Raw genomic sequence first — 17,363 nt, 5'->3', positions numbered from 1 at the left:
TGCCCATATCTTCTCTCTCCCATAAAGACTATACATTTTGAACAATTTGTTCCCACCTACCCAGAAACAAAGGAACAAAATAGAAGCATCACTCTAGGCATAAAATGCTCCAAAATTAAAAATAAATTTTTAATAACAAAAATAAAAATAAGTATGACCATTTTTACAGAGAAAACTGAAGGTAAGAAAAGTAATTTGTTTGAGGTCCCAGAGCTAGTATATGGTAGAGTCAGTATTTAAATACAGTAGTTTAGTTCCAAACTCTATGATCTTATCCTCTAAGCTTTACTGTCATATAAATACATATATATAATCATAAATGATATTTACTGTCATATATAGATGACATATATATATGATGTATTATGATATGTACACATATGATGTATATTTATGTATATGATATGTACATATATATATATGAAATGACTTGATGACCCCTTTCTTTTTCTAATTGAGGAAAAGCAAATGTAACAAATATTCACCATATGAACATTTGAAATCTACTTTTAAAAACTAATCTTTTGGGCGCCTGGGTGGCTCAGTGGTTTAAAGCCTCTGCTTTCGGCTCAGGTCGTGATCCCAGCCAGGGTCCTAGGATTGAGCCCCGCATCGGGCTCTCTGCTCAGCAGGGAGCCTGCTTCCTCCTCTCTCTATGCCTGCTTCTCTGCCTACTTGTGATCTCTGTCTGTCAAATAAATAAAATCTTTAAAAAAAATAATAAAAACTCATCTTTTTCTTATATAATATTGCTTTTTATCCATTAATTCAAGCAGTTTGAAAAAAGCATTTCTCAGAATTTATTATGAAAATTTTAAACATATAAAACATTAGAATTGTATGATTAAGCTCCCAACTTCTAGCTTCAATAATAACTGTGTGTATACTAAAAAATAATAAAACCAAAATAAAGTAAAAGTAATTAACAATTTATTTTGCAATAGAAACCTATTTTAAAGAATGACTTCAATATACCACATTCACAAGTTAGAAAAACAATACTATCCAAGTGTAAGCACCATTTAAAGAAGCTTCAATTCATGAGCTTCAACTCATCAAATTCCAGGGTCACCACAAATTGCTTTAGAAATTTGCCAATTTATGCCAATAGCCATAGCTCTCAATTTTTTACCTGTTAATACTACTCGTATGAATGTATCCACAGAAAATGAACTTCAAAGAAACTATCCTACATACACAAAGACCCAACAATATTCACTGAGACACTATTTATCATATCAAAAGAGTGGACAAATCTAAAAACACAAAGAACTGAATCTACTAAAAGAGAAATAAAATTTTGCTAATAATATTCATGCAAAATTTCTGGTTAATTATACAACTGGTGAGGAAATTTATGAGAAGCAAGACTGCAATTTAGATTGCATTTGAAATGACTAGTCCTTTCCTCAATTCTCTGGGCCACTGGACAGTAGCACAAGTTGTTGATTTTGGATACTGGAGCCAAATTATTTGTGAACTCCTGGCTTTACTGTTCACCAGTTGTCCTTGGGCAAGATATTATTTTGCATTTCACTTCACCTTAGGTATAAGTGTGTGTGTGTGTGTAGCAGTTTTGTTTATTTTATTTTATTTTATTTTATTTTTTTTAGTTTTTTTTAGCTTTTTTTTTTTTAGTTTTGTTTATTTTCAATCCTTGTGCCATCTTTTATTATACTGCCTAAGAGAGGGATAATATTGAATAGAAGCCAATGATAGGAGACATCTTTTTCTAATTTCAAAGAGAATGATTCTACTATTGGACTATAAAGCCAAATATGTCTATTTTTTGATAGAGACCATTAAAAAGTTGCCAGAAAATTTTTCCCATCAATTACCAGTTTACTTTGAGGATTTTTTGTTAATCATGAACGACTGTTGAATTTTATCTACTGCTTTTCTGTATGTGTTGAAGTAAACATAAAGATTGTCTAAGTGTATTAATTGGGTATGTTATAACAATGAATATATTAATGATAAATCATACTTACATTCTAGGTAAACCTCACATTATTGTTATGAGAAATTTTAAACATGTATTGCTGTATTTAGCTTATTAATAGTTATTTAAGATTACATATATATTTATTTATAGATAAGATTGGTCTAATAATTTCAATTCTCTTCTTTTTTTTGCCTTTGTCTGGTTTTGATATCAAGATTAAAATAGCTTCATAAAATGAGGAACAGTGTGTCTCCTTTTTTTTGAAAGTTCGCCTAAGGGGGGAATTCCCAATTCTGTCTTATGTTTAAGAATACTATTGTATCTACTATGTTTTTTATTACGTTTCTCTCCTTCACTCTGAAATTTATTTCTATCTTCTTTTTCTTCATTTATCTTGTCAGTACTTTTTAAACACAAACAGAATTTGAGCTTTCCATTTATTTTTTATAATTCTATTTAATCAATAGCTGCACTTTATTCTTTCCTTCCTCTTCTCTCTTAGGCATTCTCTATTGATCTTATCTTTCTTGTCTTGAGTTGGTGCTTGGTTAATTTATTTTCAGTCTTTTTAAAATTAATTTTAGGGGCACCTGGGTGGCTCAGTGGGTTAAAGCATCTGCCTTCAGCTCAGGTCATGATCCCAGGCTTGGGATCTAGCCCTGCATCAGGCTCTCCACTCAGTGGGGAGCCTGCTTCCTCCTCTCTCTGTGCCTCCTTGTGATCTCTGTCTGTCAAATAAATAAATAAATCTTTAAAAAAATTAATTTTATTGTGGTAAAAACACTTAACATAAGGTCTATCCTCATAACAAGTTTTCAAGTGTATAATACAATATTGTTGACCATAGGTACAATATTGTAAAGCAGATCTGTATAACTTATTCATCTTGCTTAATTAGAACTTCATGCCTGCTGATTCATAACTTCCCATCTCCCCTTGAGTCCCACTCACCAATTCTAGTAATTTGAATATTTTAGACACCATATATAAATAGATTCATCCAGTATTTGTCTTTCTGTAACTGGCTCATTTTACTTAGCGTAATGGCCCCAACTTGATCCATATCCAATATTTTGCAGACCTTGGAAGGCTCAGTAATATTCTCTTGTAGGCTTTCTTCAACCATCCATCAACAGAAACTTATGTTGTTTCCATATCTTGGTTATTGTGAATAGTGCTGTTATGAACATGGGAGGGCTAATTTGTCTTTGTGATCCTGACTTCAGTTCTCTTGGATCTTTACCCAGAAGTGAGATTGCTGGATCCTGTGGTAGTTCTATTTTTTATTTTTTGAGGAATTCCCCCATACTGTTTTCCATAAAAGCTGTATCATTTTGCATTCCTAACAGCTGTGTACAAGATTCCAAATTCTCCATATCCCCGCCAACATTTCTTATCCTTTTTTTGATAATAGCCATCTTAAACAGGTTTGAAGTGATATGTAATTATGGTTTTTATTTGCATTTCTGTGATGATTATTGATGTTGAGGATATTTTCATATATCTGATGGCCATATTTATGTCTTCTTTGGAAAAATGTCTACTCAGGCCTTTGCTTAAAACCTGATTATTACTATTATTTCTATTAGTTGTAAGATTTCTTTTCATATCCTGGCTTTAACTCCTTATAGAGTATATATTTTGCAAATGCTTCATCCCATTCTATAAGTTGCATTTTAAATTTGTTGATGGTTTCCTTTGTTGTGCAGAAACATTTTAGTTTTATATAATCTTACCTATTTGGTTTTGGTGTCAGATCCAAAAAAAATCACTGACAAGACTAATCTCAATGATCTTTTCCTCTGTGTTTTCTTTAAGAGTTTTACAGTTTCAGGTCCTTAATTTGAATCTTTCGTCCTTTTGAGTTGATTTTTATGTATGGTATGAGATAGGATCCAGAGTTATTCTTTTGCATATGACAGTCCAATTTTCTAATACCATTTATTGAAGATGCTATCTTTTCCCTATTGTGTATTCTTGGTGACTTTGTCAAAAATCAGTTGACCGTATATATGTGGGTTTATTTCTGGGTTCTTTATTCTCTTCCATTGATTTGTGTGTTTTTATGCCAATATCATACTATTTTGATTACTATAGATTTGAAATGAGGAGGTAAAATGCCTGCAACTTTGCACTTCTTGCTCAAAATTGCTTTAGCGATTTGGGGTCTTTTGATTCCACATGAATTTTATGCCTACTTTTTTCTATTTTGTAAAAAATGACATTTGAATTTTGATAAAGATGGAATTGAATGTGTGGATCACTTTGTGTATTAGGGATATATTAAGACTATTAATTCTTTCAATCCATGAACATGAGATATCTTGCCATTTATCTATGTCTTTTTCAGTTTCTTCAGAAATGTTTTGTAATTTCCATTGTACAGATCTTTTACCTCCTTTATTTATTCTTACACATTTTATTCCTTTTGATGTAATTAGAAATGGGATTGTTAATTTCTTTTTCAGATAGTTTGTTGTTAGTGCATAAAAATGCAATCAGATTTTGATTTTGTAGCCTGCAACTTTACTAAGCTCATTGGAGTCTTTAGGATTTTCTATTAAGATAATATGTTCTACAGGGGCGCCTGGGTGGCTCAGTGGGTTAAGCCGCTGCCTTCGGCTCAGGTCATGATCTCAGGGTCCTGGGATCAAGTCCCGCATCGGGCTCTCTGCTCAGCAGGGAGCCTGCTCCCTCCTCTCTCTCCGCCTGCCTCTCTCTCTACTTGTGATCTCTCTCTGTCAAATAAATAAATAAAATCTTAAAAAAAAAAGATAATATGTTCTACAAACAAAGACAATTTTACTTTTTCCTTTCTGATATGGATGCCTTTTATTTCTTTTTCTTGCCTAATTGCGCTGGCTAGGGTTCCCAGTACTAAATTGAATAGAAGTGATGAGAGTGGACACCTTTGTCTTGTCCCTGATCATAGTATGTTAGTTGTAAACTTGTTATATAAGACCTTTTATTTTTTTGAGATACACTCTTTCTATACTTCATTTATTGAGAGTTATATCAAAGATTGTCAAATTTTGTAAAATGCTTCCTCTACATCTACTGAGATAATAATGTGATTATTTTCTCATTATGGCATGTTTACTGATTTGAATATGTTGAACTACCTATGGATAAATCTAAATTGATCATGGTATATAATCCTCTTAATATACTGTTCAATACTGTTTAGTATTATTTTGTTGAGAACTTTTGAAAATATGTTCAGCAGGGATACTGGCCTGTAATTTTTTCTTTTTCTTTTTTTTGAAGAGATTTTATTTATTAATCTGATTCAGAGAGGAGAGCAAGAACAAAAGCAGGGGGAGTGACAGGCAGAGGGAAAGGGAGGAGGGAGAAGGAGAAGCAGACATCCTGCTGAGCAGGGAGCCCAATGTGAGACTCGATTCCAGGACCTTGGATCATGACCTGAGCTGAAGGGAGATGCTTAACCAACTGAGCCACCCAGATGCCCTATAATTTTCTTTTCTTATAATGTCCTTACCAGGCTTTGGTATCAGGGTAACGCTGCCCTTGTAAAATGAGTCTGGAAGTGTTCCTTACTCTTCAATTGTTTTGGAAGAGTTTAAGGATTGCCACTAATTCTTTAAATGTTTGGAAGAATTCACCAGTGAAGCCATCTGTAATTAGCCTTTTGTTTGTTGAAAGATTTTTGAATACTGACTCATTTGCCTTGCACGTTATTGGTCTGTTCAAATATTCTATTTTTTTCCGTAATTTGTTCTTTGTAGATTGTGTCTTTCTAGGAATTTATCTATTCTAAGTTGTCTGATTTGTTGACATATAATTGTCCATATAGTCTCTCATGGTCATTTGTATTTTTTTGGCATTATTTGTAACATCTCTTTCATTTCTAATTTTGAGTTTTATCTCTTTTTCTCTGTTAGGCTAGCTAAAATTTTGGCAATTTTATCTTTTAAAAAACCAACTTGTATTTTAATTGATCTTTTCTATTATCTCTCTAGTCTCTATTCATTTATTTCTGCTCTGATCTTTGTTATTTCCTCCTTCTACTAATTCAGGTTTAGTTGTTCTTCCTTTCCTAGTTCCATGTGGTGTAAAGCTAGGTTGTTTGAGATCTTTGTTTTTTTGATGTAGACATTTATCACTATAAACTTCTCTTTTAGAGTTGCTTTTATTGCATCCCATAATTTTAGTGTGTTGATTTGTCTCAGATACTTTTATATTTCTTCTTTAATGTCTTGACATTCAGAAGGATATTGTTTACTCTCCACATATTTATGAATTTTCCAGTCTTTCTTGTTACTGATTTCTAGTTTCATATAATTGTGATCAGCAAAGATGCCTGATGTGATTTTAATCTTTTCATATCTGTTAAGATTTGTTTTGTGGCCTAATATATTATTTATCCTAGAGAGCATTCTATGTGTATTCTGCCACTGTTGGAATGTTCTGCATATATGTTAGATATTTTTGGTCTGAAGTGTAGTTTAAGTCTAGTGTTTCCCTGATATTCTGTCTGGATGATCTATCTACTGTTCAAAGTGGGATACTGAAGTTCCCTATTATTATTTTACTATTATTTATCTCTTCCTTCTGATTTGCTAATGTTTGCTCTATATATTTAGATGCTCCAATATTGGGTGCATAATTTTTTTTTTTTTTTTTGAGAGAGAGAGCATGTATGTTGGGGGAAGGGGCAGAGGTGAGAAGTACCACAACTCAGAGTGCTTCACAGAGGTGCTCTTAAGCTATATAGATAGCTTTACGATACTGCAATATATTTGAGTTATAATTAACTAGTTCAACAGGTATATAGATTATGTTATCTAGATTAAATTATTCCTCAGAAAACTTATATTTCTATAAGGAAACAGCATATTGAAGAGAACACTAATAATGCAAATAATGTGTAAGATAGAAAGGAAAGTGAAAAATGATGGCTATCTATCACTGAACTGCCTAGGATTTTGTCCATCTTGAAACTATTGGTCTGCTATAATGGAGAAAGCACTCAAAGTTTATGGTACCATTTCAATAGAAAGCTTAGGAAAATCCATTATGATAGCCTATTATAAAATGTTAAGGGGATTAAAAGATTACTTTTAAATGGTAGATAAAGTTTTCAGATTTTCTTAGAAAGTTGGGTCTCACAGTAGATAATATTGAGAAGATAAATTAACACTAAGGAAATGTCATTATTACTTAAATGACAGTGATACTCATTTTCAATTGCATCTAACTTAAACCTCTGGTATTTTAGATTTGACACAGTTTATCCAGGCTAATAGAATTTATAATACAGATTACAAAACACTTACTCTTTTCAAACCAAATTCTCATGATCTCTATTACCTCTTCTCCAACACTTTGCTGGTTTTCAAAATTAGTAGCACGGGGTGCCTGAGTGGCTCAGTGGGTTAAGCCTCTGTCTTCAGCTCAGGTCATGATCTCAGGGTCCTGGGATTGAGTCCTCCATCAGGCTCTCTGCTCTGCAGGAGGCTGCTTCCTCCTCTCTCTCTGCCCGCCTCTCTGCCTACTTGTGATCTCTCTCTGTCAAATAAATAAATAAAATCTTTAAAAAAAATTAGAAGCACATACAGAAGATGCAAATGAAACAGGAAAAGACAATGTGGTCTAGAAACCTCTAGTCTTTTTCTTTTTTAAAGATTTTATTTATTTATTTGGGAGAGAGGGAATGTGCACACGCGCACACACACACACAGAGGTGCGGGGGAGGGGCAGAGGGGGAGAGGGAGAAGCAGGCTCCCCATTGAGCAAGGCCCTGGGATCATGGTCCCCGGGATCATGACCTGGGTCGGAGATAGATGTTTAACTGACTGACTCACTGAAACACCCCTGGAAACTTCTAGAGTCTTTAAATGGGTCCCCATAAAATTATGCCTAAGTAGTTCACACTAGAGATTATAAAGATATTGCTAAATGCAAAGCTATGCAAAGCATTAACACCTGCTTTACATGATTTCTTTTTAATTTTTGATTCCATGACTTAGCTAACATTGAACCATAGAAATCAGAAGAAAATTTTAAAGATAAATTGGAGGAGCACCTAGGTGGCTCAGTCATTAAGCATCTGCCTTTGGTTCAGGTCATGACCCCAGTGTCCTGGGATCGAGTCCTGCATCGGGCTCCCTGCTCTGTGGGAAGCCTCCTTCTCCCTCTCTCACTCCCCCTGCTGTATTCCCTCTCTTGCTGTGTCTCTCTCTGTCAAATAAATAAATAAAATCTTTAAAAAATAAATAAATAAATTTGAAAACAAAAAAACATAGAACAGCCATCCAAAATAATACAGCCTTAAATTCAGGCTGTTTATTATTTATTCTTTCATTCAAGGTAACAGTTACGAATGGTCACAGACACTCAATTTTCTGTCCAATAGCTCTACCACTTTTTATTAGACAAATGACTTAACCACTCTAAAATCTTTGGTCCCTTATCTGGGGATGTTAAGAGTACTAACTATTAGCCTATTTTGAGCTCCTGGTACAGTGTATTACATACTTGATAATAAATATTTGTTAAGTAAATGATTGACTTTGAACATTAATTCAAAGTGCGTTTCTACTAGATGTCAGGCATGGATATGAAGACTATGAACAAAAGATGAACAAGGAACAATCTCTCCTTTTGAGTTCAGACAGAGAAACAGACAAAATTAAGTTCCATAAAATACTAGACGAATGTAACAAAGGATGATACAGATAGGGGTTAGGTCCCAAAGGCTATAGATGGCCTTGCCCCATGGCTTTGGACAGCCCCTAACCCTATGAATTTGCTTGAAGCAGCCCACACCTAGCTCTTAAAGGTTAAAGTCACAAGCCTGTGGTTCTCCTAGACTGGAATTGCCCACGGGTGGCTCCTAGTCATGAGGGCAGCCTCCCACAGCTCCACTGAGGAGTGCTATAGTGGTAGCTCTTTCTCTGGGGTGACTCTACCTCTGCAGGGATTTTCTGCCTGGGTCACACACCAGGAAATCTAGGTGGAAATAGCCATGATCTCATGGCTTGTGCACTCTGTGTCCTGGCAGAGATCATGCATGAACAGTACCACTTGGATGCAGCAAAATCCGCTGCCTGTACCATCTGGTGGGGTGACTACTGCAGCCTGTGCCATAAGAACTCACTGGAACCAAATCTGGGGCAATCGAGGAGCTTAACACAAATGCAGGGAGTGAAAGTCCTTGAAGTAAGGCTAAGCAGTAGGTATATGGGCTGCTATAACAAAGGTACCATAGACTAGGTGACTTAGAGATAACAGAAACTTGTTTCTCACAGTTCTGATAGCTGAAAAGTCCAAGATCAAGGCTCCGGCAGATTCACTGTCTGATGAAAGCCCTTTCCTTTGACTGTTGAAAGCAACAGTCAAGTGTATGCTGGATTTGGAAGTGGAAGGTTCCTAATGATAAGGAAGGAGGATAGTGGAAGATGAATCTAAGATTTCTGGTTAGGGCAAATGAACAGTGGAGTTAATAATTGAATAGGTTTAATAATCAAATGCACAAATACAAGTTTGAGTTTTGGGGAATAGGAATAATACATTGTTTTTGGTCTTAAGATGCCTATAGGTTGGGGCGCCTGGGTGGCTCAGTGGGTTAAAGCCTCTGTCTTCGGCTCAGGACATGATCCCAGGGTCCTGGGGTCGAGCCCGGCATCGGCCTCTCTGCTCAGCGGGGAGCCTGCTTCCTCCTCTCTCTCTCTCTGCCTGTCTCTCTGCCTACTTGTGATCTCTGTCTGTCAAATAAATAAAATCTTAAAAAAAAAAAAAAGATGCCTATAGGTCTACTAGATAGGTAATTTGAAGTATGGGTCTGTTTCTCTAGAGAAAAGTTCTAGAGTCACACAACAGGAAGTCAGAGTATCAACTACTTGCCAGAAATCCTAGGCATCTACTTATTTTTAAATACCTGACCAAGGTGCCTCCTTAGCGCAGTAGGCAGCGCATCAGTCTCATAAATGCCTGACCATCTGGCTTTTACCAAATATTTCTTTTAAAGGAGACCGGAGACTTTCTAATCACATAGTTGAAAGGATTTTTCTTTAACTTTGATTTTTCACTAGTTCTTCTTTATCCTCCTAGTCCCTAAATGTAGGCTTTTCTCAAAGTCTGTCTTTAAACTTCTCCTTCTATTCTCTTCCTTTTGGTGTTCACTCAAATAGCTTTGACACTCTCTCCTATGCAAATAACTGCCAATTCTCCATCTCAAGTCTCACCTTCATACCTATATTCCAACTAATTTTGACACTGTCACCTGGATGCTCCTCAGGCACCCTGAACCTGGGCCAAATCGAGTTTTCGTTTCCTTCAGAAGTCTCTCTTCACCATTACTGCTACTTAGGCTTGAATTTCTCCCAGGGCCAACTTTGAAACTGCCTACTTTCTCATCCTCTCTCTTTAAATACTTGTTATTTTGTTATAACTTTAAAATTTTAAAGGGTCTCTGTGTATGATCCCACCTTCTCAATTTTACTGACCTATAAACCCAGCTCAGTTCATTAACTCACTCAGAATCCTCTAAGAAGCCTACGAACCAGCTGGTCTATTTCTCTCTCACCCCACATTTATTCTTTTAACTCACTGATAATAGGTTAATTTTAGAAACTCTTAATAACTGGTCCTCTTGCTAAAACACACACACACACACACACACACAGTTTTCCATTGCTAATATAAGGTCTCCACTTTATATCTGAAATCTCCACAGTATAACTTTGTACTGTAGTGGTTAAGAGTATGGGTTTTATTACCTGTCAGACCTGGATTAAGATCTAAGAATATCAACTTAATAGTTGTACAACCTTGGAAAATCATTTAATATCTTTTCATTTAAAAAGTGGGAATAATAATACTAGCACCTGCTGCATAGCATGTTCTTAAAGTTGAATAAAATAATGTATGTAGGGTATGTAGCAAGAAGCAGAGCACACTGTAGGTGCTCATTAAATGACTGCTAGCTAGTATTATTTTCTTCTATTACTCTTTCAAACTGCATCAGCTTACATTATCAAATAATTATCATTTTCCAAAAAAACCAAATGTGTCTGTCTCTATACCTTTGTTCATGTTATCCTCCTTACTCTACCTTATATTTACTTAACCTGTAAATTGCTGACTTTTAAGCTCTACTTCAAATGCCATCTTTTTTTTTTTTTTTTTAAGATTTTATTTATTTATTTGACAGAGAGAGATCACAAGTAGACGGAGAGGAAGGCAGAGAGAGAGAGAGAGAGGGAAGCAGGCTTCTTGCTGAGCAGAGAGCCCGATGTGGGACTCGATCCCAGGACCCTGAGATCATGACCTGAGCCGAAGGCAGTGGCTTAACCCACTGAGCCACCCAGGCGCCCCTAAATGCCATCTTTTTCAAGAAGTCTTTCTGGATATCCCCAAACAGCTGCAATTTCTTCCTGCTACATTTTCCTTAACTTCTCATAGTTGGTATTCTGGTTCATATTATAGTGTTAATCCATACTTTCCATCACTAAATTGTGAGCTGAGGGCAGACACATTATTTTTCTTTATCTCCAGCAGTGAAGGCATTGATGATGGAAACATTGTTTTCTGATCCACAAATGCCTGAATAATTAAAATGCAGGATTTTTTTCTATCATTTCTCTAATTTTTCTGTGTCATCTATATTGCTGTGGAACATCTAGAACTAGCCAATGGATGGGAAAAAGATTAGTGAGCAATTTTTAATTTGTAACAATACATTAAACATACTACTGGTTAAATTAAAGTTATTAAAGAGACCACCAAGGTCTGCAGAACCCCACTAAACAGTTCTAAACAACTTTATGCAGTCTAATTACTATTATAGGTATTTGTAGCATTAAAGTAAAATTTATAAGCTCAAAAAAAAAAAGAAAATAAGAAAAGTCCATGTGGATTTTACATAAATTCTCCACAGATTTATGTATTCCATGAACGTTATTTTAGAATGTTGGTAGTAGAGTCTGAAAAAATTAAGAAATAAGATCTACTGTTCTTGAATTGAAATATTACATAGTTCCATTGTTTAACAGAACAAAGGCCTTTAAGATGGACTATAGCCAATATGAATCCTTGTGAAGCATCCATTTTTATTACAATGTATATGTATTTTGTGACTGATGAAGCCCAGATGGCAAAATTACAACATATCCAAGGAGTTGGAACAATATGAGAATTTAATGAGACAGTGTGAAAAATACATACAGAATAGGAATGAAGATAAATGACTGCTTATAACAGAAATTGTTTTTATTGTTTGTATGTGAATGAGAAAAATAATGATTGTTCTTCCAAATGAAAAAAGTTGTCATTATTCTTTTGTTTTCCAAAACTGCTATTATAGGAAGTGTTTCCATTTTTAACCATGGGCTACCCCAGATAATGACACTCTTTTGGGTTGAAGAAAAGTAATAGTATCGGTTTCAAGGTCTTTAGACTTCAGGCATTTTTGTATCATAATTTCAATTTTCAGCTTCCAAAGAGAATTTGAAGTAATAATTTTAATGTTATAGATGATAATTTCATAATATTCAAGAGGCAGTAGAAAAAGATCAGGATTTGGCATCAAAACTGTAGTTTCTAATCTTGGTTATGCAACTTTGTAACTCTGTAATCTCAAGAGGGGCTCAGTGTTCTTATATGTAATGTGGGAGAATAAGGCCAGATGATTCCTAAAAGTTGTCCTGCGTTAGTGTTTCTTGATTTATTCATTCTGGCTGTTCTTCCTCAAAAATCTTCTGCTCCCTCTACCGGATTATCAGCTTCTGTGCTTCATTCTTTTTAACCATGTATCAAGAGTCCCAAATTTCATCAGCCACCCTTTCATCACATCTGTGTTATTAAGTCTTGTCAGCTCTGAAGACCTGCTCAACCTTACTTGCTTTGGAGGTGTTGGTTTTCACGGTCTATTCTGTCTTCAGTTCATACATAATATCCCTTAACCTGGCAATCCAATTAGACTAAAAGCTACATTTATTGTCAATCATTAACACCCGCACTCTTCATTACCTTTGATTCCCATCCAGGGTCTTCAGTCAGATGCATTGTATCATCTCTCATGAAAGATGCTTTTATCACTATCTTCCAGATAATTAAATGTAGCAGGTATGAATTCCCTTTGGCAAATGTTGATCCAGTTTATCACTGTCTTTCCCACATAACCAGCTTAATAAGATATTAGCTCTGAAGTCACAAAGTCTAAGAGGAGTCCAGAGTCTACCAATTACTGGTTCTATAACTTTGGGAAATTAACCTCTCATAATTTTATCTCCAAAATTATTACATCATAGAGAGGTTGTAAAGATAATTTTTTAAAAAAAGTTAAGTAAATGTAATAGATAACTGTAATAGATAAAAATGCTTTTGTACAAGGAACAGTCAGGTTTAGAATACTCTGAGAGTTGGAATTTGTTTTTTATTATTTATTCTTAGGAAGATTCCATGAAGAAAAAGAAAAACTAAAATACAGAGGAGGAAGGTGAGATCTATATTAAACGACAACAACAACAACAAAGAAATAGGGGCTCTACTGTAATGAATCTGAAGAAGCTGGTTATCAATTCAGCAAAGTTCAAAACCACATAAATGTACAATTTTAAAATGGTAAGGAATTATTGAAAATTGCCATACTCTACTAACAAAAGTATAAACTGGTTGAAACTCTAGAGTGAAATTTTGCAATATGTAACAAGAGACTTTAAAATGGACCCATATAGTAATGGTATTGTATCAAAGTTAAGTTGCTGACTTTGATATATGATATATGATAACTACGTTATGATCATATAATAATAAAAAATGATTCCTTGTTTTTGGAAATGCACACTTAAGTATTAAGCGACAGAGAGGGCTCATGTATTTTGTGACTGGTGAATCCTAGATGGTAGAATTACAACATACCCAAGGATTTCCAAGAGTAATTTACACTTTGAAAGACTGTATTCTTTGGTCTGTGTGCTCAACCCCTCTGGCACCAGCAAGCTGCATGAGGAATGCAAGCTGCCATCCCCATCTCTACCTGTGAGCTGGGAGATGGGGGACAGTGGGTGGGTAATGTTAGCTTTATTTCTCCACTTGGATGGGCCAGGGTACCCAGATGTTTGGTCAAATATTATTCTCACTCCATCCAGAAGTTTTATCCCACCACGGCTCCTTTTATATATGGAGAAAAGCTTAAGTAAACAGACAATTCATAACCTCAAATACATAGTTGAGGACTCAATCACAATAATCAAAGAGAAAAGCAAGTATGAAAGATAGAAAACAACCCTAACAAAAGGAAGAACTCAGTACCTATAAAATATAAGCTTAATAAAGTGAGAAGGACAGCATTTTAAAATATTTAATAACTTTCAAAAGATATGGATGAATATTCATTTTTTTAAAAAAACCAACAGAATACCATGGAAATTTAAAATCTGAGCACTAAAATTTTAAAAAATCAATCAATACACTGTCAAGATGGTTAATACACTGCAAGACTGAACTAAGGGTTTTTCAGAGAATGAAAACCCAAACTTTAAAAAAAATGATGTATAAGAGAAATTTAATAAACTAAGAAAGAAGAAAAAAAAAATAAAGAAAAAACCAAAGAACTAATAGAGTTGGTCAATACGGACTTCCATTAAAAAAATTACTATAGGGGCACCTGGATTGCTCAGATGGTTAAGCCTCTGCCTTCAGCTCAGGTCATGATCCCAGGGTCCTGGGATCAAGCCCCGCATTGGGCTCTCTGCTCAGCAGGGGTCCTGCTTCCCTTCCTCTCTGTATGCCTGCCTCTCTGCCTACTTGTGATCTCAGTCTGTCAAATTAAAAAAAAAAACAAAAACCATACACTAGATGACCTAAATTTTAAGAGACAGAAAGAAAGAGAGAGCAGTGGGGAGAGACAGATGGAGAGAGAATCTAGGCATGGAGCCTGACACAGGGCTCCATCTCAAGACCCTGAGATTATGACCTAAATTGAAGTCAAGAGTCAGATAGTTAACCAACTGTGCCACACAGGCACCTTTTATGTAACAGTCATAAACAACAGAAAACAAATTTATTTCTCATCGTTTTGCAGGCTTTAAGTCTTTGGCTTGTAGATGGCTATCTTGTTCACTTTCTCCTGCAGCCTTTCTTTCTTTGCATGTGCAAAGAGAAGGAGAATGAACTTTTTGGAGTCTCTTCTTACATGGATACTAATCTTAACAGATCAGGCTCTTACTATTAGGACCTCACCTAATCTTTATTACTTCCTAAGCAGCCCCATCCTCAAACACAGCCATGTTGGGGCTTAGAGTTCCAACATATGAATTTGGGGGGTGCACACAAACTTAACTCAATAACAATCAATAAAACAAAAGCTGGTTCTTGAACAAGAGAAAATTCAGGAATATATCATATTAGAAACATAACTAAAGAAACTTAAAAAAAATGTACAAGCTCCTAGAGTATACCTTGAATATTTTCAATTCAAAAGGAAATTTAAGGGGCACCTGGGTGGCTCGGTGGGTTAAGCCTCTGCCTTTGGCTCGGGTCATGATCCCAGGGTCCTGGGATCGAGCCCCGCATCAGGCTCCCTGCTCAGGGGGAGCCTGCTTCTCCCTCTCTCTCTGCCTCTGCCTGCTGCTTCCCCTGCTTGTGCTCTCTCACTCTCTCTGTCAAATAAATTAATATTAAAAAAAAAAGGAAGTTTAAAAAGCCAGATAATGAGAGCATAAGAAAAGGAAAAATTATGCTAATTTCATTTAGGAAAGTAGTTTTAAAAATCCTGGCTAAGGGGTGCCTGGGTCGCTCAGTGGGTTAAGCATCTGCCTTTGGCTCAGGTCATGATCTCAGGGTCCTGGGATGGAGTCCCAGGTCAGGCTCTCTGCTCAGCGGGGAGCCTGCTTCCCCCTCTCTCTCTGCCTGCCTCTCTGTGTACTTGTGATGTCTCTCTGTCAAATAAATAGAAAGAAAAAAAATCAAAGAAAAAAATATTCTGGCCAAATAGGCAATGGGAAGTAAAAGTTATTTAGTTGTGAGAATGGTGCCTTGCAAGATGGCCTACCAAAAATGTGGCATCTTACAAAGCTCCACAGAAACTGGCTATAGCTCAGATCCTAAGGCAGTAAATGCTGATCTGCCATAACGTTTGGACCCATTTGCCACCTCCAGTGGTCTCATGTCAGGGAAGGGGCTGGCGTTAACACAATCAATCATGTATACTGATGTGGCCCACCGGCATGGCAATCCTGCTAACTTTCAGCTTTTTTTTTTTTTTAAGGATTTATTTATTTATATTAGAGAGAGAGTGTGCACACAAGAGGAGGAACAGAGGGAAGGGGGAGAGAGAATCTCAAGCAGACTTCCGGCTGAGTGCAGAGACCAACGTGGGGCTCGAACTCACCACCCTGAGATCCCGACCTGAACTGAAATCAAGAGTTGGATGTTCAACCAACTGAGCCACCCAGGTGCCCCTAACCTGCAGCAGAACTCCATCTTCTATTTATAACCAGAAGTCTTAGATTTCAGCTACATTAGGACTTTTCATCAATCTTGAATGCCATGCTGTCAGGATAGTGCTGAAATCAAAGTTCTGCTGCATCATATTACTACTGTATTCTGGTTCCTGATCATGCCAGGGGAGAAGCTGATGTTCTCTAATTACTCATTAAAAGTTCATATTCCAATGGTCAAGTTCCCACTAGTGGAATCTGTCACATGGCCTAAATAGATTGCTATGCTCTGCTTTAGAGTGGAATGAGGCAATGGTGACCCACCACTGAGGTACTGACCCCTATTCCTCTATGCTTTCCCTAGTAAATACTGCTCCAGCAGGTCTGATGTGTGTGTTACTTGGCGACCTGCACTGTTAATGATGACATGTCACATTACAGATTACACAAGATAAACTATATAATCATCTATCATATTTGCTGTCCCAAAGTATGTGAGAAATTCAACATTCATTAATAATTTTTCAAAAAAAAAAATGAAGGTCCATCTCAATCTAGCACCATTTATAAAAATAAATTCCAGACTGACTAAACACTAATATAAAAAATGATGAAATTACAAAATAGCATATATAATATTGAAGCATAAATGTATTTGTATATATGACACAAAAGTCATTAAAAGATTGATAAACTTGAACACATTGAGATTAAATCTTCTGTGGAATTAAAATTCAAAAAAATTAAACCATAAAATAAGTTGAAAGGTAAGAAAGAGACAGAGATGAAATATTTTCAATATATAGACATATGGGCTAATATTTAGAAGGTATATTATATGGAGTGAATGTCCTCAGGAGAAGAGCTTTAGAAAAGCAGAGAAGCTTCAAGATTGCTTTTCTGTTTATACTGTTTTCTAAATTTTGTAAAAGACTAAATTTTTTTAAAACAAATTTTTTTTTTAAGATTATTTATTTGATAGAGATCACAAGTAGGCAGAGAGGCAGGCAGAG

The 17,363-nt window shown here is 35.7% G+C and overlaps 1 protein-coding gene across 4 annotated transcripts in view; it reads right to left on the bottom strand.

Moving 5' to 3' along the window:
- Positions 1-17,363, bottom strand: part of ZCWPW2 (zinc finger CW-type and PWWP domain containing 2) — a 179,865-nt gene that overhangs the window by 100,709 nt on the left and 61,793 nt on the right. The gene's annotated exons all lie outside the window — the stretch shown is intronic.

The sequence above is a fragment of the Lutra lutra genome, chromosome 1, assembly GCF_902655055.1.
Source record: "Lutra lutra chromosome 1, mLutLut1.2, whole genome shotgun sequence".
NCBI classification, from domain to species: Eukaryota; Metazoa; Chordata; class Mammalia; order Carnivora; family Mustelidae; genus Lutra; species Lutra lutra.
The sequence above is the reverse complement of the archived record's forward strand: the minus strand, read 5'-3'. Positions and strand labels throughout refer to the sequence as shown.